Consider the following 24533-nt stretch of genomic DNA (forward strand, 5'->3'; position numbering starts at 1 on the left):
ATTTCGTTGGTAAATTGCATGAAATTTGCTTTATCCATTTCCTTTTACAAATCTTACTAGGCATCGGTTTTATGTGGCACTTCAGTATTTGTTTGCAGCTAAAGGAAGGACCCAGTAATGGAATTCATTCATATTACAAAGCATTCTATTACAGATAAGGTGACTGACAAAAAACATTCCTCAAACTAAAGCAATAATAAATCAAATACAATTTATCCTTAGCTATAATTAAATATGGACCACAGGAAACCAACACAGCAGGTGTCTTACATGCAAAAAAAGAAAAGGTATGTGTCTCCAATCCGAAGAATTAAACAAACGATAGGCAAGAGATCACACATTATATAATAAGACAAGAACAGTAGTAAAAAAAGAGATGCTTGTGCATAATTTAATAGCTATGCTTCTAGAAAGGAACAGCTTTAAAAAATCTCTTCATCTTCCCAACTTATTTTACAAAATTTCTCCCAATTATAATCTTTATATCTGACTTTTAAAATACCTCTAGTAGAGAATCTGTATATTTTAGAAAGTTCTAGTTTTGGCCTCAGTAGGTGATGTGAAATAGCTGAGAATGGAAGAAAATGTGGTTTTGAATTGCTAAATAGCTGATAGTTTAATTTACACGGTGAACTATAAATTCCCTTAACCCTGAGGGATTTTGATTATTAAACAATATGGAGTACTGTGTGTAAACGGAAGAAAATCAATTTAAATCTGTAGAATGCCATGTTGGAATAATTCAATTTAGATGAGCTTTTCTTTTCTGCAGGAGAAATAACTACTATATCCAATGCGACTTCTGCAGTTTTCTGGAACCACTGATAAATTCACCAGATCTCTTAATGAGCATTGGTTGAGTTTGTTGACAAAGGAATGAAAGAAGATTTAACTATAGACAACTGAATTTATTCTGAAGTCAGATTAATAGACAGTAAAAGTAATATCCAACTCTGGGGACTGTGAAATAAGATATATATGGAGGGCTGGAAAAATTCAAAAGTACCAGGTCATGCAGACACACACTCAGGCCCTGGTGCCCACTGGAAGGTCTACTGGCAGGGCCCAGGTAGTGGAGAGTCAATGGCTGATGTTAGCAGGACAAGGGGAAAAAACTGACCAAGGGGGAGAGGGAAGAGAAACAAGGGAAGGAAAAGGGGAAGAGTATTTGGAAGGAGAGACGAGAAAAGCAGAGTTGCTTACCTGTAACAGGTGTTCTCCTAGGACAGCAGGATGTTAGTCCTCACAGATGAGTGACATCATCAGATGGAGCCCCGCACGGAAAACTTTGACTGGCACACTGAGTATGCCCAGCATGCTACTATCTGCACGGGTCCCTCTTCAGTCTTGTATCGTAGCAAAAAAAAAAAAAAGACGAGCGAAAAAATAAAAACAAACCAATGGAGAACCCAACTCCACGGGGTGGCGGGCAGGTTTCCTGAGGACTAACTGTCCTAAAAGAACACCTGTTACAGGTAAGCAATTCTGCTTTCTCCTAGGACAAGCAGGATGGTAGTCTTCACAGTTGGGTGAATACCAAGCTACAGGCTGCCCCTGGCAATAACAGAACCCACAGCACTTAACCATGTGCCAACAAGCACAAACAGAAGTGCTAAGGGTGAGAACGGGAGGTAGCATGAACCAGACCCTGGGCCCTAGGTAGGGAGAGTTGGGTTCTTAGGCTTGGAACAGATTATGGAGGGCAGACTGGTCAAAGGTACTGTCATGTCGACCACCCTTGTCTAAACAGTAATAGGCAGCGAACGTGTGTAAGGAGCTCCATGTCGCAGCCTTGCAGATCTCTGTGATAGGGACCGCATGAAAGCACGCCACCAACGCTGCCATGGCTCTGAGTGTGCCTTGACGTGGCCTCCAAGCGGAAGGCCCGCTTGCTGGTAGCAGAAGGATATAGAGTCTGCTTACCCTCCGCAACGCCAAATCTGTTTTTATCAAAGGAGACAAAGTTGCATGGACTGCCTGTGAGCTGCCATGCACTCAAGATAAAAGGTAAGAGCATGCTTGCTGTCCAGGCTATGCAGAGCCCGTTCCTGGTGAGAATGGGGCCTCAGAAAAAAGGTGGGCAAAACTATGGACTGATTGAGATGGAAATCAGTCACCACCTTAGGCAGGAACTTAGGGTGAGTGCACAGAACCACCCTGTCATGAAAATTTCGTATAGGGTGGAAACATAACTAACGCCTGAAGCTCACTGACCTGCGAGCAGAGGTGACTGCAATCAGGAAAATTACTTTCTAGGTGAGATGTTTAAGCTCGCAGGAGCGTATAGGCTGACGTCCCAAGACACAACAGGAGGACGCAGAGGGGGCTTTAATTTTAAGAGACCCCTCATGAAGCGAGCCCACCAAGGGCTGCACAGAAACGGGTGCACCCCTGGTGATAAGCAGTGATCACACTCAGGTAGACTCGGATCGAGGTAGTCTGTAGCCCAGACTCCGAGAGGGACCACAAGTAGTCCAATAGTCATGGTGTGGGTATGAGAAAGGGTCTAGGCCTTTTGCCTCCCACCAGACTGAGAACCTCCTCCACTTCAACTGGTAAGACTTCCTGGTGGAAGGCTTTTGGGAAGCCACAGTACCTGCAACAATATCTGAGAGGTCAAGGGACTGCAAGACTACCCTTTCAACATCCAGGCAGTGAGGCTCAGCACCCTGAGGTTCGGATGGCACAATCTGCCTTGGTGTTGCGTGATCAGGACAGGGGAGGTACCCAGCCGTATGGGCTCCCAAATCGACAGGTCACACAGGATCGGGAACCAGACTTGTCGAATCCAATATGGGGCAACCAGGGTCATGGTGCCTCTGCCTGCTGGAGCTTCATGAGAGTCTTCCCCACTAGTGGGAGTGGAGGATACACATACAGTAAGCCCTTGCCTCAAAACCGGGCAAAGGCATCTGAAGCTGGTTCCCCGTTCTTCCTGTGCAGGCAACAAAACTTAGTCACTTTGTAATTTCGAGGTGAGGCAAAGAGATCCACGTCCGGACTGCCGCACAGGCGGAAGACCCTGTCTGCAATTGCTGAGTTGAGCGACCACCGGTGGGGGAGGAACATCCGACCGAGGCAGTCCGCCACAATATTCTCTGTCCCTGCAAGGTAAACTGCTCAAATCTATACCACCTTCTGACAGAGCTCGAAGGAGCCTGTGCCTCCCTGCTTGTTTATGTACCACATTGTGACTTGGTTGTCGGTCTGGATCAGAACCACTTTGTGGACCAGGTGAGCCTGGAACGCCAAAAGAGCGTACCAGATTGCACGCAGCTCCAAGAAGGTGATTTGACAACTTGCTTCCTGTTCCAACCACATGCCCTATGTATGAAGACTACCCACATGAGCTCCCCAACCCAAGGTGGAGGCATCTGTGGTTAACACCTCTTGGGGGGATGGCATTTGAAAGGGAAGACGTCCTTCCAAATTGGGCAGACTCTCCCACCAGGAGAGGAGGCTCGGAGCAGTGAGAACTTGGTTTGGTGCCAAGATGGCCTGAGTAGCTTGGAGCCATTGAGAGCGGAGTGTCCTGTGCTACTTGCATGGCCAGCCAGGCAATTGGAGTGACATGAACCGCTGCTGCCATGTGGCCCAGTAAGCGGAGCAGTACCTTGGCAGAGAATGTCTAACTGTGGCGGATGGAATGTGCCAGTGACACCAGGGTCTGAGCGCGGTCCCAGGGAAGGAACACACTGGCCAGGGTTGTGTCCAGAAAAGCCCCAATGAATGCTAGCCATTTGGACGGACTCAGTTAGGATTTGGGGAAATTGATCACGAATCCCAGTGACTATAGCACTCTGGCTGTCATGCAGAGGGAGTGTAAAGCACCCTCCTGCGTTGTGCTCCTGATGAGTCAGTCGTCGAGGTAGGGGAAGACGTGCACCCCACTGCAGTTCAGGTGTGTCCCTACCACTGCCAGACGTTTCGTAAAGACCCACAGGACTGAGGCAAGGCCGATTGGCAGCATCCGGTATTGGAAACGTCTATGGCCCACTTTGAAGTGGAGATACTTCCTACGAGACACGAATATCGCAATATGGGTGTAAATGTCCTTCAGATCAAGAGAGCAGAGCCTATCCCCTTTTTGAACGAGAGGAATTAGGGTGCCCAGGGAGACCATTTTGTAGAGTTCCCGCTGCAAGAACCTGTTTAAGGCTCTGAGGTCAAGAATGGACCAAAGGCCACCTGTTTTCTTTTGTATCAGAAAATATCTCAAGTAGAATCCCCAGCCCTGCTGAGAGCCGGGTACAAGTTCTACTGCACCTGCCTGCAACAAGGCTGAGAGCTCTTGCTCGAGCATTTTCTGATGCTCTGACAGATCCTGCTCCGGAGAGGGCGGAGAATCCGCCGGAACTGTTTGGAAATTCAAGTGGTAGCCATGTTGTACAATGGCCAGAACCCAGCCAGCGGTCAGTGGTAATAGGGAGCCAGTGGTCTGCGAACAGGCACAGAAGGCCCCCAAGTGATGGGCAGGGATCTGCGGGCACCTCAAGGTGGTCTCCACTCTTTCTCCACCAGTCAAAAACCTGCAGCTTGACTATGCTGTGGTGCAGGCTGGGGCCTGGGGGGCACTGCTGGCGAGACGCCTGGGTGCGGGACAAAGGGTATCTCCTCTGCCAGTAGAAGGATTGAGAGGACCCTGTCACAGGGACCTACGCTCAAAGGATGGCAGGTCTGAGGTGCTGGCAGAGAGCTGCTGCATGGTCTCATGGTGGTCATTGAGCTGAGCGACCATGTCACTGACCTTGTCGAAGAAGAGATTCTCTCCGATGCAGGGTAGATCAACTGCAGAGTTTTTTCTTTTCACTTGCTACAATTTGTTAATTAATTTATTTATTTTTTCACCTCCCCTGTTAAATGTAAACTGGCATGATGAGATGCTTATCTTTAATGCCGGTATAGAAAAGCGCTAAATAAATAAAATAAATAAATAGATCACCAAGCTATCCTGGACCTCCAGGCGGAGGTTGGAGGCTTGGAGCCAGGCAATGAGGCAAGCAATAATGCCCACAGCTGAAACCCTGGCCACCGTCTCAAAATCATAGGTGGACCTCACCTTATGTTTGCCGGTCTCCAGGCCCTTTTGGAATATTGCCACCATCGCATCCTGCTGCTGCTGAGGCAGATGCTCTGCTAGTTCCTGAACTTGTTTCCACAAGTTTCTATTGTACTGGGCCATGTACAATTGGTAAGCAGTGATGTGGGCAGTGAGCACTGCCCACAGCATCCAGGGCTCTATGTTCTCAGCTGGGGGGGGGGGGGGGGGGGGGGGGGGCGGCGGAGGAATGCATGTGAGACCTCTTGGTCTTTTTAAAGGCCAATTCTACGACCACAGATTGGTGGGGGAGCTGATGCTTCTAAAAGCCCAGGGTCTGTTGAACTAGATAAAGGGCATCACTTCTTCCGATTAACCAGGGGGACAGAGCCTGGGTGCTCCCAGATCCCAACAGGATCTCATGGATTGGGATGGTTACCACCTCCTTTCGGTATATCTGCAAACTGGAGAACTTCCAGCATTTTGTGGCGGGCGTTCTCCTTGGTGAGGAGTTGGAAGGGGATGGGGCTTCTGCCATGGCCCTAATGAAGCCCATGAAGGAGAGGTCTTCTGGGAGAGAGTGATGTCTTTCATCCAGCAGAGAAAGCATGGGCAGTAGGTTACCGGAGTCCTCAGGATCGTAAGGCATCTCTCCTCCTCACTGATGCCCACCGGGGGACGGCGAGGGGGCCTAACACCCATGCTCCTTGGCAGCGGGTGGTCTCTGTGCTGGAAGCCGTAAGGGCACAGATGGTGCCGGGGACACTAAAGGTGCAGAGGGGACCAAAGGCCCTAGAGCTCTCAATGGCACACAGACGGGCACAATGGAGGCACCGTTGAGGGCTTTGGGCGTGGCACCGGATCCTCTTCCTCGGAGGAACTGGGGATCGGTATTGCTCTGGAAGGAGACCTCAGTGGCAGACGGTGAACAGAGGGCGCCCCAGGAACCGGAAGTGTTGGCAGAATGGTCAAGAGGACGTTGAGCCTCTCCAGCAGGGGCACTAATAGCACAGGCCCTGGTTCCGACGCCAGTATGGGAGTCTGCGCCGGGGGGGGGGGGGGGGGGGTGCAGTTCAAAGCTCCAAAAGGCTCGGAGCACGACCTGTTGCACCCTGCGGTCTAACTCCTCCTGGAAGTCCAGTGAAGATAACATGGACGATGGGATAGGAGGTTGAGGCGTCATCAGAGCCTCCACCCCCGGCACTGTATTCTGTGAGGAACACCTGGGACTCCCGGGTTTGGAAGAGAATAAGCCCGCTTCAGCATGGGGTTGCTTCAGAGGAGGCTCGACATGAGCCGGTGCTCCTCCGGATTCGGTACCGGTGCCTTGCGAGGATGACTGCTGATGTCTGTGCTTCTCTCAGTGCTCGGCCCAGTCTTTCTTCAGCGCCAAGGCTGACGATCCAGATACTTTGGACTGATCCGATGATGGAGAGGGCCAGTCCCCCGAGCCCTTCTCTTCATGAGGAGGAACCAAACGGGACATGGAGGGTGACTGTGCGTCGCAAGGGTTGTGGGCCTTCGGTGTCGAGGCTCCCAATGCCTGAGTCGATGGACCTTTAGGCGCCAAAAAGCTGCTCCATCTTGTCCATCCGGGACCAACAGCCCTTAAGGGTCATCTGAGCATAATCGGGGCACCCGCGGACGTCGTGGGAGGTCCCCCATGCAGAGGATGCAGACCTTATGCGGATCCGTGAGAGACATCGTCCGTGGGCACTGGAGGCATTTGCGAAAACTGGGCGACGCCATAAAATTAAGGCAGCAAGCGGTCGATGACCGGCGGCCACCGGTGTGTGATACGCTCGGGAATCAACCGCAAAGAACAAGGGAATAACAAGGGAATAACACCTACCGAAACACTGGGGGAATTAATAACAAAGGGAGACCCAGTGTGGAGAAGAACAGAAGTAAAAATCCTCGGGGTTAGTTTTAGAAAAACTTTTGGAGAGCTCCAAGGCAACTGCTTCGCGAAAAAAACGAGACTGAAGCGGGACCCCATGGATCGTGGCATGCTGGGCATGCTCAGTGTGTCAGTCAAAGTTTCTAGAAGCTTTGACATAAGTTTTCCATGCCGGGCTCCATCTGATGTCACCCATCTGTGAGGACTACCATTCTGCTTGTCCTAGGAGAAGAAGATTATCTGGAGAGGGAATAGCAAAGGAAAACAGAGAAAAAAAGAAGAAAATAGAAAAAAAAACCTCCCTAAAGGTACTAGAGGGAGAAAAATCTGCAGAGCCCTGCAAGAAAAGACAGTACCTGCTGCTCCAGAAACATTTACTGCAGTAGTTGAGAGATAAGAGCAAAGAACTGTTACTTGCAGGCTCTGTGGAAAAGATTAGACTGAAGGGCCCTGCCTGGGAGGCAGGAAGGTGGCTAGGGCTGCACATGCCCAGCAAAGCATGCTAAAAGCTTCTAGAAGAATTACATGCCAGGCTCCATTTGATGATGTCACCCACATGTAAGGACTGCCAGCTTGCTTGTCCTCTGAGAAAAAAAAAGCAAAACTGCCACATAAAAGGAAAAAAAGTTTCCTGTCTCCTAAAAATTCTTTGGCTGAATCCTAAGTCTTCTAAATATTTTTCCACCATGCATATATTGTGGGGGAGGGAACAGGCACACATCTTAAGATGGAGAGGTTCAATAACAGTTGCTACTCAGGCCCTCATCCATCATACTGTACTGGAATCTGAAATCTAGTCACCTACATTGGTGCAAGTTACATGGGTACTTTTAACAGGGTTTGCACCAATAAAGTAAGTTTGCTTACCATAAACCATTTCCCCATAGACAACAGGATGAATTAGCCATGACACATGGGTGATTTCATCTGATGAAACCGAACAGACCCTTCTAAATCAGTGTGTTTAGCCTCCACAATGTATAAGGTTTGTTATTATGCTGCCACTCAATGTCATCTCATGGTATTGCTCAGGTTAGATTCTCTGCATGTTGTAGAGCTCTTTTATCAAATAGGTTATTGTTTCAATGTCTCAGCTCCTTTTTGGGTTTATCTTGTTTTGCTCTGTATTCACTTGCCTCTTCCTTTTGGTCCCTTGACCAAAAGCAGCCTTCAATGCATCTCTGTATTGTGCGAGAGATCAGTGGAATTGGAGGAAACGCATAAAGTAGATTGAGAACAATCTAGTAGTAATGTGTCTTGTATTCATCTGTGAGCATTGGGGTAAACTGAGCAGAAAAGGGGAACCTTTCTGTTGCAAAGAGGTCTATGTGGGGAAGATTCCAGATTGAAAATATCCAGTCGGCTAGATTGATCCAATTCCCATTCGTGTGGGTGAAAAATTCTGCTCAATTTGTCTGCTCTGGAATGGATTCCCAGAATATATGTGGCTTGTAGGGAAATTTTTCTGCTGTGAGACCAATCCAGAACATCTACGGCTTCCTTGCAGAGGTTCCATGAACCAGACCCTCCTTGCTTGTTTATGTAGAACATTGTTACTTGGTTGTCGGTATGGATCATGACGACGCGGCATAGTAGTTTGTGCTCAAAGAACGTATTTGATGGCCCCTTATTCCAGGAGATTGATGTGATAAGCCCGTTCCTGGAGTGACCACAATCCTTGAGAAAGGCGACCTCCTACTATTTGGGCAGGTAATGGTGACGGAGTTACCTCTAAAAGCTTGATTTTTAGGGGATTGAGATTCTGTAGTTTTTGGTTGACGCTGTGCACTGGCGAGGAGCAGACTGCTGGGTCTTTTATATGAACTGAATTGGCGCTTAGATGAGGAATCATGCTGAGTTAAGGAAAGTATAGCTACTTTTTGTTCCTTTAACTTCGCCACAGTTTCCATAAGCTTATCGCCAAATAAGGTTTCGGGACGACAAGGAAGATTGGTTAACTTATTGTGAACATCTTCACATATAGCACTTGCACGTAACCATGCCAACCTTCTGGCCGCTATAGCATTAGCTGTTTTAGCGGAGGTTTCGAATCCTTCATAAACTGACTGTACAAGATGTCTCAGGCCCTCCTCCATTTCATGGAATTCTGGTGGTAATGTGCCATCTGTAGAACTTTGTTGTAACATAGGTTTTAAAGATTGAAGGCACTCGAAAAGATACTGAACTACATAAAATTGATGATTCTGTATCTTAGTATTAAGGATTCCGGATTGGTACGCTTTACGTCCAAAATCATCTAGACTTTTTGTGGTCTTTTCCAAGAGGGTTGAGTGTATGCGAGATTTGCGTACCTTCTGCATAGCTGATTCAACTATGACATACACGTGTGGCAACTGTACGTTATTGTAAAAAATGAGAATCTCATCCTATACTTTGTCCGTTTTTCTTGAAGTAGGAGTTGTGGAATATGGGGAATCCCAAGTCTTTTCCAAAAGAGATTCCAGCACTGGATGTGAAGGGAGTGCTGTAGGTTCAGCAGGTGTGTCAAATATTTTTAAGACACTGAACATCTCCTGTCTAGGGTCAGGTATCTTTTTTGTCTCCACTCCCAATCTTTGACCTACTTTTTCCAAAAATTGAGTGTATGTGAGATCCTTCGGTGGTGAAATTGGTTCTGGAGGCAAGTCTTGTGGGTCAGATGGGTAGCCAGTTGACGACCCTGGTGATGATTGTAGAGTAGGAGAATCTACTGGTATAGGAGATGGTCTACTGGGCAATTTCTTTGGTGCTGGATCAAATGCAGGTGATGGAAGCACCTCGACTGGTGAAGCAGGGGCTAGTTGATTTTGCTGCTGAACTGATGATAAACAACTGCGACAAAATAGACATGATTTGCGTCAGTGTATCAGCAGTTGAAATGGATGTAGATAGTCTTACATCTGGAACTTGACCTGATGGTGGCAAGACTGTCTTGAGGATGTCCTTGTGTGTTTCTTTGGAACGTCCAGTATCCTCGTGCGGTAAGGGTTCTTGAAATAAGGAACTAGTATGAGGATGAGAAGCTGTAGAAAGACCTGAGAGAAATTCAGATGAGTGTGAAGAGTTCTCTGAGAATCGTGCTGGAGACAAGGAATCCTCTGATTCCACTAGTAAAAGTGGGGATGGGCTTCTAGGTCGTTTATGTCCCGTGATATGCTTTTTAAATTGTTTTCCAGCAATTGCCCCAATGTGTCGACGCCTCTCCGAAGCGTCAGAATATGCACGCTGCTTCAATGCGTCGGCGGGTCGACGCTGTGCCGATGTTTCTGCTCGTTCACGCTGCTCCGGAGTATCTACATCGCGTCGATGGTGCGTCAACGCATCCAACGCAGGATGCGGGTTCGGCGCGTCTCCAGCGCCTTGCTCCAAAGGATTTTTATTTTTTATCCTCTGTTTTAGACTTGGAGGGTCAGCAGAGGTGGCCCTCCTATGGGCATGTGTTCTGGCTTCGACTTCGGTCCTGGAGCCTACCTGGCAGAAGTGTCAGAGGAGGCATATTAGCCCGCAGCCTCTTCTGTGAGTTGGGCAATCCATGCTGCTCTCTGGCGCTGTGCCCTTGGGGACATCCGTCCACAATCTGTACAATTTGCCTGATCATGGTGTGGACCAAGGCAAATGTAACAATTCAGATGTCTGTTGGTTACAGACATTTTTCCAGTCACAGAATTTAAACCCTGGACGTGGCATGATGAAAGAATCTTGTGAATTCCTAAGAGGTTTTGAAAAGATTTATCTAAGTTTTCACAACAACTTTTCCTCACAAGAGCTAAGAGCTCTGCGTGCGATCAGTCGCGTGGAAAAAAAAAACCAAACAGACTGAGGGGCCTCGAGCACAGGCACAAGGGAGCCTTTGGGTGATCTTAGAGAGCTGCGCCACTAGTGGCACAGAGGACGTACCCAGACAGAGCAAAATTGCTTACCTTGTAATAGGTGTTATCCCAGGACAGCAGGATGTAGTCCTCACATATGGGTGACATCAGTAATGGAGCCCTATGTACGGAAAACTTCTTTAAAAGTTTCTATGAAACTTTTGAATGGCACCGGAGTGCCTACTGAGCATGCTCAGCCTGCCATGATATTCCCTGCCACAGGGGTCTCCCTTCAGTCTTGTTTTGTAGCAATAAGCGTTAGCCAAAAATAAAATAATAAAACGTATCGGACCCAACTCCGTGGGGTGGCGGGTGGGTTTCGTGAGGACTACATCCTGCTGTCCTGGGATAACACCTATTACAAGGTAAGCAATTTTGCTTTATCCCAGGACAAGCAGGATGCTAGTCCTCACATATGGGTGATTAGCAAGCTAGAGGCTGAGTCATTTTGTGCTGAAGCAACTGTGAGGTATTGTTGATGAAATGAGGCAGCCGAAGATCACCGCAGGTTGGATGTAGCAGGAGTTGGGATTAAACTGGAAACAAGTTCTTTAAGACGGATTGTCCATAGGCTGAATCTTGTCTTCCCTCTTTGTCTAAACAGTAGTGAGCTGTAAAGGTGTGAAGAGAACTCCATGTTGCTGCTTTGCAAATGTCCAGAATAGGTACAGAGCGAAGGTGTGCTACTGAGGTCGACATCGCTCTGACTGAGTGTGCTTTTACTCGCCCTTGAAGAGTAAGGCCTGCTTTGTCATAACAAAATTGTATGCAATCTGCTAGCCAGTTTGACAGAGTATGCTTACCCACTGCTTTACCCGGTTTGTTTGGATCATAGGATACAAACAGCTGATTGGATTTCCTGTGGGCTGTAGTGCGGTTTAAATAGAAGGATAACGCACGCTTACAGTCCAAAGTGTGTAAGGCTCTTTCTCCCTGGTGAGAGTGAGGCCTAGGAAAGAATGTAGGTAAAACTATGGATTGGTTCAAGTGGAATTCCGTGACAACTTTTGGAAGGAATTTTGGGTGTGTCCGGAGGACTACTCTGTCATGTAGGAACTTTGTAAAGGGTTCGTATGTGACTAGCACTTGTAGTTCGCTGACCCGTCTAGCTTATGTAATGGCTATGAGAAATACCGTTTTCCAAGTTAGGTATTTAAGGTCGCAAGTATTTATGGGTTCAAAAGGAGACCGCATAAGTCTGGTTAGTACTACGTTCAGGTCCCATAGTATGCTTGGGGAATGAACTGGAGGTTTAATGTGAGTTAGGCCTCTCATGAATTTACTAACGAGAGGCTGTGTGGAGATAGGAGCATCGTCCAGCTTATTATGGTAAGCTGAGATTGCACTCAAGTGTACCCTTACAGATGATGTCTTAAGACCAGAGTCTGAAAGATGGTAAAGGTAATCTAGTAGCGAGGTAGTGGGGCAAGTGAAAGGATCTAAATCCTGCTGAGTGCACCACAGAGTAAACCGTTTCCACTTATAGGAATAATTCTTTCTAGTGGAAGGTTTACGTGCAGCTATAAGAACTTGAGATATAGCGGATGGAAGGTTGAGAGGTTGTAAGATCAAGCTTTCAACATCCATGCGGTCAGGGACAGTGATTGGAGGTTGGGATGGCGCAACTGACCCTGTTCCTGAGTTATGAGATTGGGAGTTACTCCCAGGCGAATCGGATCCCTGACTGAGAGATCTAACAGTGTGGGGAACCATACTTGTCGAGGCCAATATGGGGCTATGAGTATCATAGTCCCCTTGTCCTGTTGTAGCTTCACTAATGTTTTGGTTATGAGTGGTATCGGAGGATACGCGTATAACAGGCCTGAGTTCCAAGGGCGAGCAAATGCGTCCTTTGGTAGGCTGTTCTGCTGTCGGAGTAGAGAGCAGTAATTGTTCACTTTGTAGTTGAGCTGGGATGCAAAGAGATCTATCATCGGTTGTCCCCAGCGTTGGAAGATCTTGGATGCTATTGCTGGATCCAAGGACCATTCGTGTGGTTGGAACTGACGACTGAGGCGATCCGCCACTGTGTTGTGGATACCCGCTAGGTAGGTGGCCCGTAGAAGAATGGAATGTGTCAGGGCCCAGTCCCAAATCTGTGCTGCTTCTTGACAAAGAAGGTAAGAACCTGTCCCCCCTTGTTTGTTGATGTACCACATGGCTACTGTGTTGTCCGTTTGGATTAAAACAGTCTTGTGTGATAGGCAGTCTTTGAATGCATGCAGCGCATAACGTATAGCTCGAAGCTCTAGGAAATTTATTTGAAAAGAGGCTTCGAGTCGTGTCCACTTGCCCTGTGTCTTTAGAGGACCAATATGCGCTCCCCACCCTAAGGTGGATGCATCTGTAGTCAACGTCACCTGTGGAAGTGGTTGCTGAAAAGGTAGGCCTTTGAGCAGGTTGGGCATTGACGTCCACCAGAGAAGTGCAGCTTTGAGCTCTGGTGTGATGTAAATAGGAGTGGACATTGGTTGAGTGGCTTGTATCCTCTGTGTTTTGAGAGTCCATTGTAGAAGTCGCATGGTCAATCTGGCCATGGGAGTTACATGAACCGTGGAAGCCATGTGCCCTAGAAGAATGAGGCACTGGTGAGCTGTCACCTTGAATCGGTTGCGAAGATTGTGAGTTAAGAGGACAAGTGTCTGAGCACGGTCTCTTGGTAGAAAAGCAGTTGCTAGTGTAGTGTTTAGCTCTGCACCTATGAACTGTAGTAGATGAGTTGGCGACAGATGGGATTTCTGGTAGTTGATGAGAAAACCCAAGGAATGAAGCACTTGGATGGTGAGCTTGAGAGAAGCGATAGCTCCTTCTTTTGATTGACTTTTGATGAGCCAATCGTCTAGGTAAGGGAACACGTGCACTTTTTGTTTGTGTAGGTGTGCCACTGCTGCAGCCATGCATTTCGTGAATACTCTTGGTGCTGATGCTAGACCGAATGGTAGCACTCTGTATTGAAAGTGTTGATCCATTACCCGAAATCGCAGGTATTGTCGATGAGGAGGAAAAATGGGGATGTGAGCGTAGGCATCTTGAAGATCCAGAGAGCAGAGCCAATCTCCCCTTTGAAGAAGAGGTAGAATGGAGCCTAGGGATACCATTCTGAATTTTTCTTTTTTGAGAAATTTGTTGAGATTCCTGAGGTCTAGGATAGGACGAAGACCTCCTGTTTTCTTTGGAATGAGGAAATATCGAGAGTAGAATCCTCTGCCCTTTTGAGGTCCAGGAACTGGTTCTATGGCCCTGGCTCTCAGAAGGGTGGATAATTCTGTTTGAAGAATTATGGAGTGTTGATTTATTGAGGAAGAGTGAAGTGGTGGATTCTCTATAGGAGTAGTTAAGAAATCCAGCCTGTAACCGTGAGTTGTGATGGATAACACCCACTGGTCGGTGGTGATGGAGGTCCAATTGTTGAGGAAGTACTGAATGCGACCTCCTACAGGTGTTTCTGGGAACGGATTGATGTGGCTGCTGCTCTCTGGGGATGTTCAGAAACCAGAAGTGGCTGTCGTTTGTGGAGGTGGTTGAGCCCTCGGTTGCCTTTGTCTAGGCTGCTGGCGTTGTGCCGGGCGGCTAGGTCTTTGTCTACCTGCTGGGGGGTAGTATCTACGTTGGCGATAGTAAGGCCGTCGAGTGTCTCTTCTTGGAAACTTTCTAGAAGAGGCCTGAGATTCCTGAGGCTGAGACGACAATTGTTTTAACGTCTCCGAGTGGTCCTTAAGGGTCGCTACAGCTTCCTTTATCTTTTCTCCGAAGAGATTATCCCCTAAGCACGGTAGATCGGACAAATGCTCTTGGACTTCTGGGCGAAGATCCGAGGCCTTCAGCCATGCCCATCGCCTTGCAGCTATAGCCGATACTGATAATCTTGCTGCTGTTTCGAAACAATCATAAGTTGCTCTGACTTCATGTTTGCCAGAGTCAAGGCCTTTATGTATAAGTGTTTGAAAAGACTCTTGATATTGTTCCGGAAGAGCAAGAGAAAGTTCCTGAACCTGTTTCCAAAGGTTCCTTTGGTACTGGTTCATGTACAGCTGGTAAGATGCAATTTTTGATACCAGCATGGAACCCTGGAAAACTTTTCTGCCTAGGTTGTCTAACAACCTACTCTCCTTCCCAGGTGGCACAGAAGCATGGGACTTTTGTCTCTTTGCCTTCTTTTGGGCGGATTCAACCACCACTGATTGGTGGGGCAGTTGTGTTCTCTGGAATCCTGGAGTTGGTTGTACCAGATAAGTGGCTTCAGCCCTTTTGTTGACCGGTAAGACAGAACTTGGATGCTCCCAGATTCTGTGTTGAAGTTCTTGTAAGACTTCATGAACCGGGATTGCCAACATCTCCTTTGGAGGGTCTACAAACTGCAAGACTTCCAAAGTCTTTTGTCGCTCATCTACCTCTGTTTGTATAGGAAATGGAATGGTGTCAGCCATTTCCCTAACGAAATTTGTAAAGGAGAGGTCTTCAGGTGGAGACTTTCTGTGATCCTCAGTTGGAGAAGGCTCAGAGAATAAATCTTCATCCGAAGAATATTCAGAATGAGAGTCATCCGGTTTATCCTGTGGCATTGGATAAGGAACTGAAGTCTTTACAGGTGAATGGGGCCTAGGGGGCCTTGGCACCCCAGAAGGGCCTGGAAGTGGATCCTGTGGTAATTGTTTTGTTAGGATTCCCAGTAGTGTGTCCAGTTTATTGAAAACTGGATGAAGAAGGGGAACATCCTTCTGAGGAATCGGTGCTGGCATCGGCATTCTTGGTGAGGGCACCGGTATGGGCATCGGTGGCACCGAGGAAGGAATCGGTGGAGGCGTACACGGTATCGGTGAATGTGCCGGGGTTGGAATCGGTACCGGTTCCCGCGGCATCGATGACCCCGGAATCGTTGGTGCGGGAATGGGCATCGATGGTGGAATCGCCTCTCGGAGAGCCTGTTGCACCGCTTGACGTATGAGGGAGTCAAGTTCCACTCTCACAGCTGGTGAAAACAGAGCAGCTGTGGAGGGAGGCGGTGTTGGCGATACCGATTCCTCCTCAGGGCCCTGAGGAGGTTCGGAACCCGGCACCGATATCAGTAGGGATCGCTCGTCAGTAGGCCTTGGAGCCTCTGTCTCCGTCCAGGTTTTCTTTGCCGGAGAGGCCGTACCTATGGTAGTGTCTCCGGTCACCGGAGAGGCCATACCTATGGTAGTGTCTCCGGTCCCCGGTTCCCGCCGTCGATGTCGATGGCGATGCTTCTCGGGCTGTTTGTCGCTTCCTGAAGTCGATGCCTTCGATGAAATCGACGGGGATGGAGTGGATGCGTCTCCCGCACCTGGAAGTTTTTTCTTCAACAGCAGTTGCCGAACCGAGGCCGATGGAGAAGACTGTGTTGAAGTGGACGGTCTTGGAAGCAGCTGAACTGAAAAAAGCTGTTCCATTTTCTCGGCCCTAAGTCGCCGACCCTTACTGGTCATTTCAGCACAAGATGGACATGTCTGAATGTTGTGATCTTTGCCTAAGCAAAGAACACATTCAAAATGAGGGTCGGTAATCGACATTGTTCTAGTGCAATTCGGGCACTTTTTAAACCCGGAGGCCATGGCGCCGGACGGCCGTCGACGGCGAAAACCCCGAATTGTATCGTTCCCAGCCGGGAATCGAGAAAAGAAAAAGTTACCGCCGGTAACAGATGGGAAAACCCCTGCCGTAAAGTTAATATTTTCTGAAATTTTCCGAAATTTTTTGGAGATGAAAATTCACCTCAGACTCCAATTAAGCCGCGAGGCTAACAGCTTCGCGGAAAAAAGAAGACTGAAGGGAGACCCCTGTGGCAGGGAATATCATGGCAGGCTGAGCATGCTCAGTAGGCACTCCGGTGCCATTCAAAAGTTTCATAGAAACTTTTAAAGAAGTTTTCCGTACATAGGGCTCCATTACTGATGTCACCCATATGTGAGGACTAGCATCCTGCTTGTCCTGGGATAACATGGCTAATTCAGCTGCTTATCTATGGGAAACAAAATTATTAAAAATTGTTAAAAACAGCAGCAGATTGCAAGGAATTGCAGAAAGACTTTGTGAGACTAGGAGACTGGCCAACTTATTGGCAGATGAAATTTAATGTGGAAAAGTGCAAAGTGATTCACATAGCGAAAAATTATCCCAACTACAGGTACACGATGCTGGGTTCTGTATTGGGAGTCACCACCCAGGAAAAGGAGCTTGGAGTCCTCGTGGACAATACACAATCATCTGCTCAGTGGGCGATGACAGTCAAAAGTAAATAGAATGTTAAGTATGATCCAAAAAGGAATGGAGAATAAAATGGGAAAATATATTGCCTCTTTAGCACCATGGTGAAACCTCATACCGAGTACAGTTCTGGTCACCCCCTCTCAAGCACTGAGTGAAAAAGAATTTTTTCCGATTAGTCTTAAATGTGCTACTTCTAACTTCATGGAATGCCCCCTAGTCCTATTATTCGAAAGTGTAAATAACCGAGTCACATCTACTCGTTCAAGACCTCTCATGATCTTAAAAACCTCCATCATATCCCCCCTCAGCCGTATTTCTCCAAGCTGAACAGCCCTAACCTCTTCAGCCTTTCCTCACAGGGGAGCTGTTCCATCCCCTTTATCATTTTGGTTGCGACCACTGTCTTTTCAGGCCCCACTGAAGTCGACACATGTGCAGTTGGGTGTGGGGGACTATGTGAATGGCCACCGCCATATGACCCAAGCTGGTGAATATCTGACGGACGAATGGTTTATCGGTGGAGCGAAGTTCTTTTGCCAGTCTCACAAACTCATCTAGGTAGCGATGGTCTTTCCCTGGTGGTGTGTTGGAGTGCAATCTTGTCTTTTTTGCATGTTTTATAGCTGACTCGACCACTATAGATGCATGTGGTAGTTGGGGGGGGGGGGGGGGCGGCGAAGAATGGCGATTGTTTCATGCGGAACTTCAAGTCTGTCTTCCGGGAAACCAGTGTCATGGCGAATGGCATTTCCCAAGATTTCTCTAAGACCGAATCCAGCACGGGGTGGGATGGGAGAACACTTTGTTCCGCTGGAAGTTCAAATATCTTTAAGAATGCCCAAAATTTCTGCTCTTCGATCTGGGAGCTCGTGGATCTCAATGTGCAGGGTGGTACCCACTTTTTCAATTAACTGGGTAATAGGGTTCCTTGGGTTCTTCTACAGGGTCAGAAGGGTACCCCGTGGACGATCCTGGTGAGGAAAGCAGACCTGGTTGTGGGGACAACTTCGGTGAGAGCAGAGGGAAGGGTGAGATATCACTGTGTCCCCTGGTGGTTGTCTTGGGATTGGTGAGGCTCCCTTTTGTGAGAAATAGGGAGAATGACTGCGCGACAATGTCAGAAAGAGATGCGGGCTGAATGGGCTTGGTTGTGAATAGGAGTAGCCTGTCTAGAAAGAGGAGAAGAAACCTGTGAGGGCAACCGAAATCTGTGTTATGGCTGCTGGGCGATGTCTGGTAGTGAGGGAGGCAGACTAGGTAGCTGACTGCATCAACGCTTGTGTGGTATCGCTGCTAGAAGAATATTAGAATTTGGTGCCTGTGGGCATTGCAGTTGAGGGCATTTGTCACCTGGAGCCCTAATCCTCTTATACAAGGGTTTAGTGCTGTGTGGAGGTATGACATCTTCGGGAAACGGATGAGAGGTCTGAGTAGACCTGCAAGGATGATGAAGATGAAGAGGCCTGGGAGTCGGAACAGGAGGACACACCAATGAACTCCTCATCTGCCCTCTTTGTTGACAATGGGCCTCTGTGCCCAGATGCATGTTTCTGCGGCTGAGGCACCACAGAGTGATCAGTGGGGATATTACCTCCATCTTTACCTTGGCTAGGGCTCTTGGGTGTCTAGACCAGGGATGTGAATTCCAGTCCTCAAGGGCCACAAACAGGCCAGGTTTTCAGGATAACCACAATGAATATGCATGAGATAGTTTTGCATACATTGGAGGCAGAGCATGCAGATCTATCATGTATATTCATTGTGGATATCCTGAAAACCTGGCCTGTTTGTGGCCCTTGAGGACCAGAGTTTGCCACCTGTGGTCTAGACGTTGCGTTGGATCTTGCTGACGATTGACGCAGCCCTTTCTCTGGGCATGTGTCGAAGACTGCATCGTGGTATGCAGTCGACGGTTCAAAGCCTGTTGCGCAGAAGGCTGTGTCGATGTCTGCATCGAAAGGCGCATGCGTGGTGTTGCTTGTGTCTGTGCTGACAGGCGAAGATATCTGTGGAGACGCCAGCACTCACGATGCGAATTGCGGTCCTTCTGTCGAGGCGAGTCTCAATGGCTATGTTTTGATTTTTAATTATTGCCCTGCTGCTTATTAGAGCCATGGGGCACTAGAGACACTTCCCTTTTTGCTTTGTGGACATGTTTGGGTGCTGGCCCTGGTGAAGAATGGGCCTCCGAACGAGCCCTTGACTGCGAGCCTTAAAATTTTCAATTTTTTGTGCCTGCTGCCGTTGGGCCCTAGGCGACGTGCAGCCACAATGTTTACATGTTGCCTGATCGTGGTTTGGTCCCAGGCATATTTAGCAACCCGAGTGTCCATCTGTTATGGAGATAATTTTTACACACGCGCAGGGCTTAAAACCCGAGGGTTGGGGTATACCTGTGCAATGGTGTCTTTATGAATTTAGTCGTCAGGGGAAAAAATCCTTTCCTTTTTTAAGCTTCCCTGAGGAGAGAGAGAACTCCGCATGCGTTTGCATAAAGAACAGACTGAGGAGAAACTGCCTTCCTGCATGGGAGCACACGCGCAGCTGCACAGAGCTAAGCTCTGTAATAGTGGTTTGTTTGTTTTTTTTATTTAATCTTTATTAATTTAACAATTATATCAAGATAATTCTCTTGACAATAAATCAAATGCATACATATATAAATTCTCATGAAGAAAAATAAAAAAGTTCAACAACCTGTGTATAAATTTCAAGTCCACAATATGAGATCCAAGTGGTCATTATTAATCATAATCATATACAAGTTTAAACTTAGCATCAGCAGGAGCTATCTAAATAATGAGGTGGAACAAACTCAGACATTATCAAGGCATTGGAGCTAAGTTGTGAGTGCTCAAGCACGCTGTATTTCAGAGTTATCGCGCAAAAACTGTGTTAGTTGAGATGGCAAGAAAAAGAGAAAAGATTCTCTAAACTTAAGACATCTGCAAGGAAATCTTAATGTGAAAGCTGCCCTCATCTGTAAGATCTGTGGCCTTAATATCAAAAATTGCTTCCTTCTTTTCTGCGTAGATTTAGAAATATCCTCACTTGCATCCCCATAACTTTTTCAGAACGATGTTATATTTTAAACTTCAAAATCCATTCCTTATCCATCTCCAGTGCAAAACTGACTATCAAGGTGGCTGGTTCGGCATGGGCTTGATCTGATAACTCCAAAAAGTCTGTAAGATTCAGACCCACAGCTCCATTTTTTTCCTTGCCTGGTTCCTTCACAGGACCAGGAATCTCACCAGAAACCTCTCTTAAATCATCTCTCACAGGAACATAAAATGCTCGAGTGAGTGGTGGGATTTTATCTGAGAATACTTTCAAGATTTCCTGTAGATATTTGCTAAACATATCTCTTGGTATTATATGAGAGACTAAGAAAATTGATTATTCGAAGATTCTTATTTTTTAATAAGTTCTCCATATCTTCAATTTTATTTAGCAAAACCAAGTTCTTTAACCATATGTTCTTGCTTATATTTCAAAGAATCAAGTAATACTTTCTTCTCAGTCTCTTGACTATTAATAACTTTCACTGTATTTTCTAAAGATTTAATTCGAGCTTCATGATCATCAATTTTAAATTTAAGTGGCTCAGTCTGTTTTATCATCAAGTTTCCAAGCTCAGCCAACCATAATGATTCTAAAGTTATTTGTCCCGGTCTTTGTGGGCAATAAGAAGACATTTTTAAACTTATCTGCTGAGGCGTGGATGTGCTCCCTGGTTGACTCAGCTCCAATTCACCTCTGTCTGGGCTGCCAAGGTGCGCTTCATGCCCACCGGGCTGTTCTTCCACGCTGCTTTCTCCCGAAGATAGGCTCCCTGGCTGGCTCTCCCTGCAGGGCTTCCAGGTCCCCATCCGGGTCTCGCAGCATTGCTAGATTCCTTGGTGCCTCCCTCAGCATTGGGGATAGTGTGATCTCTGAGTCCGGCAGGGAACTGAACTCCTCTCTCTCTCTCTCTCTCTGTTCCCTGCTGCCGCGTCTCCACTCCCGATATTACTGCTCCTCGGAGAATGTGGGCATCCATCGGGCCGATTCTTGGCATCTCGGGGGGAGCCCCAGGGAAAGCTCTCATGAGCTTGCCTTTTTCTAGCCAAATGGGGCATTATAGCAAGAAACGTTTCCAAGAATAATCGCAATGTAAGAGCACCACGCTCATGGTGCTAATACTCCATAGCCATCTTGGGAAGCTCTGTAACAGTTTTGATAAGCTCCGCCTCGCAATGTCCAGAGGACGTTCCCATGAAAGCAGGGCTGAATTAGCCATGCTATCAATGGGAAAAAACATGTTTCAGACCCTCCAACTCCAAAACAAGAATTTCTAGAACAAGTTTATAAATTTTAAGGCATTACCTACATTCAACAACCTGATCATTTAAAGGGTGTTTAACCAAATATAGCCGACAAAGAGTCTGATGTAATAAGGTGATCAGCAGAGCACAAGGTTTAACCCACAGTCGCGTGCACATTTCTTGTGCGCAAACTTTTCTGACAGTTCAGCAAGTTTTGTTCCAAACAATGTGCCTACGAGTTAATGTTCTCACACAGAAATACCATACAAATGAAGGCATTAGCTATTACCACCCCTCCCCATCCAAAGCAGAGAAGTGTGCTGGCTTAACTTTTTTAGCGCTGGAAATTTTACTCGTGGTCTAAGGTGAAGTAACATTTCTAGCACTAGTGTTTAGTTTACAGGTAGAAGCACGAATTTCAGTGCCAACATGGATAATCAATATTTTATGCATAGAAAACATGCTTTGTGCATATTTTCTGGTTTGTACTCCTGAAGTATTAGAATGCCATTAGCCGACTGCACTGAGCATTAAAAAAAATAAAATAAAGTTAGGTTGTGCATTAAGAAACCATGCATTGAATTTCAGCATAGAATTTTAAACACTTAGCTAATCACAATGGCCCCAAAACCTTTAGCTCTTTGGGAGACAGCAAATTCCTAAACTTCTACAGTTAATTCTGTCTTTCAACATTGTGAAAACGTTTCTTTTGGTACCAGAATTGTGAAGACAAAAAAAAAAAACAACACAGAATTGACAAGGTCTACACAAAGTACATTCTCTGCAGTTGTATACTGGCAAAAGTGCAAGTAAATATACCTCATGAATATTCTCTGATATCCCAAAAAACAGACCTGTTTGTGGCACTCCAGGACCAGAGTTGCCTACCCCTGGTTTAGCAAGACCTACAAAACAAGGAAAGATCCAGCATTACTATTATTGCAATACCACGTTTCCTAAGACAATCAACAGATAGTGCCAGTAGAAACTCACTTATTCTTACATTACTTCAGACAATGTTAACTATTTTGTTAAAAAGCCACGACAAAGCTTGCAAATGAATAATTTAAAATGATTCAGTGAGTTTGATTCAAAACTTCAGGAGCGAAACTGCCCAAAATTTAATCTAGAGCAAGGGCCAAAAGCAGTTAATTTGATAAAACAAATCTTTTAAAGCCATTACTACCAAATTTCCCTCAATTGAGACTAGATTCTCTCAACAATTGCGGACTTAATGATAAGAATTTATATCCAAATAAATTGGAGAGGTTTTGGTTTTGTTTGTATAATTGCTTTTTTGTTTTTCTTTGGTTGTTCCATTTTCTTTGCACAAGTTTATCAAAGTGTACATTTTAAAATCACAAAATTAAAAAAAAAGTTATTCCCAAACACAAGACTTAAGGGAGAATAAGAGTAGGGAACAAGAAAAAAGTTTCAGGAATTATTATATGGAAGTATTTATAGAATATGTATGCTTAAAGAAATCTCAAATTACAAAACATACATTATATTGCATAAACAAGAATTAATGCTTGTGATGTGTTAAATAAAAACGGTTTAGTTTTCCTCATTGCCTGTAATTAACTGAACAAACATGAAAATTATGAAGAGATAAGTAAGCAAATCCACTGTCCTATTTAATAAACTAAATTTGCTTTACTATACAAATGCTTTAAGTTTTGATGATAAAGTGCTTCAAATTCTAAAAAGCACATTTTTCCCATCTGGCAGGATCTTGTCCACAGCTCTTTTATGTACACAAGTCTGTTTTTCCATCAATGATGGCAAAAAGACAGACTGGAAGGAAGGGAAATACCCAAATATTCAATCTTTTCTCAGACCAGTCACAGAAATCTGTTTCACATAAAAGTAAAACATTTACAAACAAGAACCATATTACTCTACAGTACCCATACTCAAATATCAGAAAGCAGACACCTAGATTTTAAAATTTTAGGAAAAGTTAATGTCTCCAACACAAAATCTGTGTGTAAAAGACGAAAAAAAATGCAGCCTACACTGTGGGTGGATAGGACTCTGGAAACACAAATATACATGAAATCCACTGCCCAAGCAGCTTTTCTAAGAATCCAAATGACAGGATGGGAAAAGCCTGCTAGCTCTGTCAGAACCATGGAACCTGCTGTTCTTAACTTATGCATGCACATTGGAGCCCTGAATAAATAGGGGATGGGATAATCTGAGAAGGGTTTTCTAGAAGTGATGTGAGTGAAGTAAGAATGAATATGAGATTATAAACAGGTTGTTTTTTTATTGGGTAGAAAGTTTTTGGATAATGGGTTACTATGAATATTAACTTTTGATAGCAGTAAATAGTTTAAAAGAAGCGCAAGTTGATGAATTCTTGTATCAAAATGTTTAGAATTCTGTAAATGATAGTTTATTGATATTATACCTTTCTAATAAATTTTGCAAAATAAGTTACCTGGTGGTAGATTTATATTGGTATATAAAAAACAATTAGAAAAGGGAGAGAGTGCTCTTATCCCACTCTAGTTAGTGTTTGTAGTATAATATATATACATACACACATATATACATACACATATGCGCACGCTATGGATGAGGGAATAAACCCACATGTTCTTGACTGGTGAAGCAGGACAAGCAAGTGAGTTTTGCAAGGAGTTGATAAGGAGAGAGGGATGAATGCTGTTGTGTTGAATGGAGACTAAATTGGTGGAATTTTTGGAAATTTCACAGGAAGCATTGACTTTTTACTTTTTGAGAGGGAAGGAATCAGATTTAGAAGGGAAACATTCTGATCCCCTCTCAGCTAAGCTGATAAAAAGATGAGTTAGGTCAGAGGTTCCCAAACCTCTCATGGGGATCCCCCAGCAAGTCAGAATTTCAGGATAGTCACAATGAAAATACATGAGATATAATTTGCATGTTTTGGCAACAGTGCATGCAGATTTGTCTTGTGCATATTCATTGTCGATATCCTGAAAACCCGACTGGCTGGGGGTCCTCCAGGACAGGTTTGGGAACATCAAGTTAGGTCTTCTGTCCTGTCTATGTTCACTTGTCAGTTTTGAATTTGCAATCTGGCAGACCGCACTGGTTCATTCAGTTTTAAATAAATGATCTATCTTGAACCAGAAGATGTGACATTATCGGCCGATTTCCAACCTACCTTTACCTAAAGTGATTGAGAGTGTAGTCTTTTC

General features: G+C 45.9%; 1 protein-coding gene across 7 annotated transcripts in view; it reads right to left on the reverse strand.

The window, feature by feature from the left end:
• Positions 1 to 24533, reverse strand: part of TMEM184B (transmembrane protein 184B) — a 269118-nt gene that overhangs the window by 242386 nt on the left and 2199 nt on the right. For 3 of the 7 annotated variants that reach the window (XM_029590165.1, XM_029590164.1, XM_029590171.1), the window contains exon 2: positions 22162 to 22247. The exons of 2 other annotated variants lie outside the window; for them this stretch is intronic. The gene's annotated coding sequence lies outside the window, so the exon portion shown is untranslated. The remainder of the gene's footprint in view (positions 1 to 22161; positions 22248 to 24533) is intronic. 2 more of the 7 variants (XM_029590168.1, XM_029590167.1) reach the window with 1 other exon arrangement.

Source organism: Rhinatrema bivittatum, chromosome 2 (genome assembly GCF_901001135.1).
Source record: "Rhinatrema bivittatum chromosome 2, aRhiBiv1.1, whole genome shotgun sequence".
In the NCBI taxonomy this organism is placed as follows: domain Eukaryota; kingdom Metazoa; phylum Chordata; class Amphibia; order Gymnophiona; family Rhinatrematidae; genus Rhinatrema; species Rhinatrema bivittatum.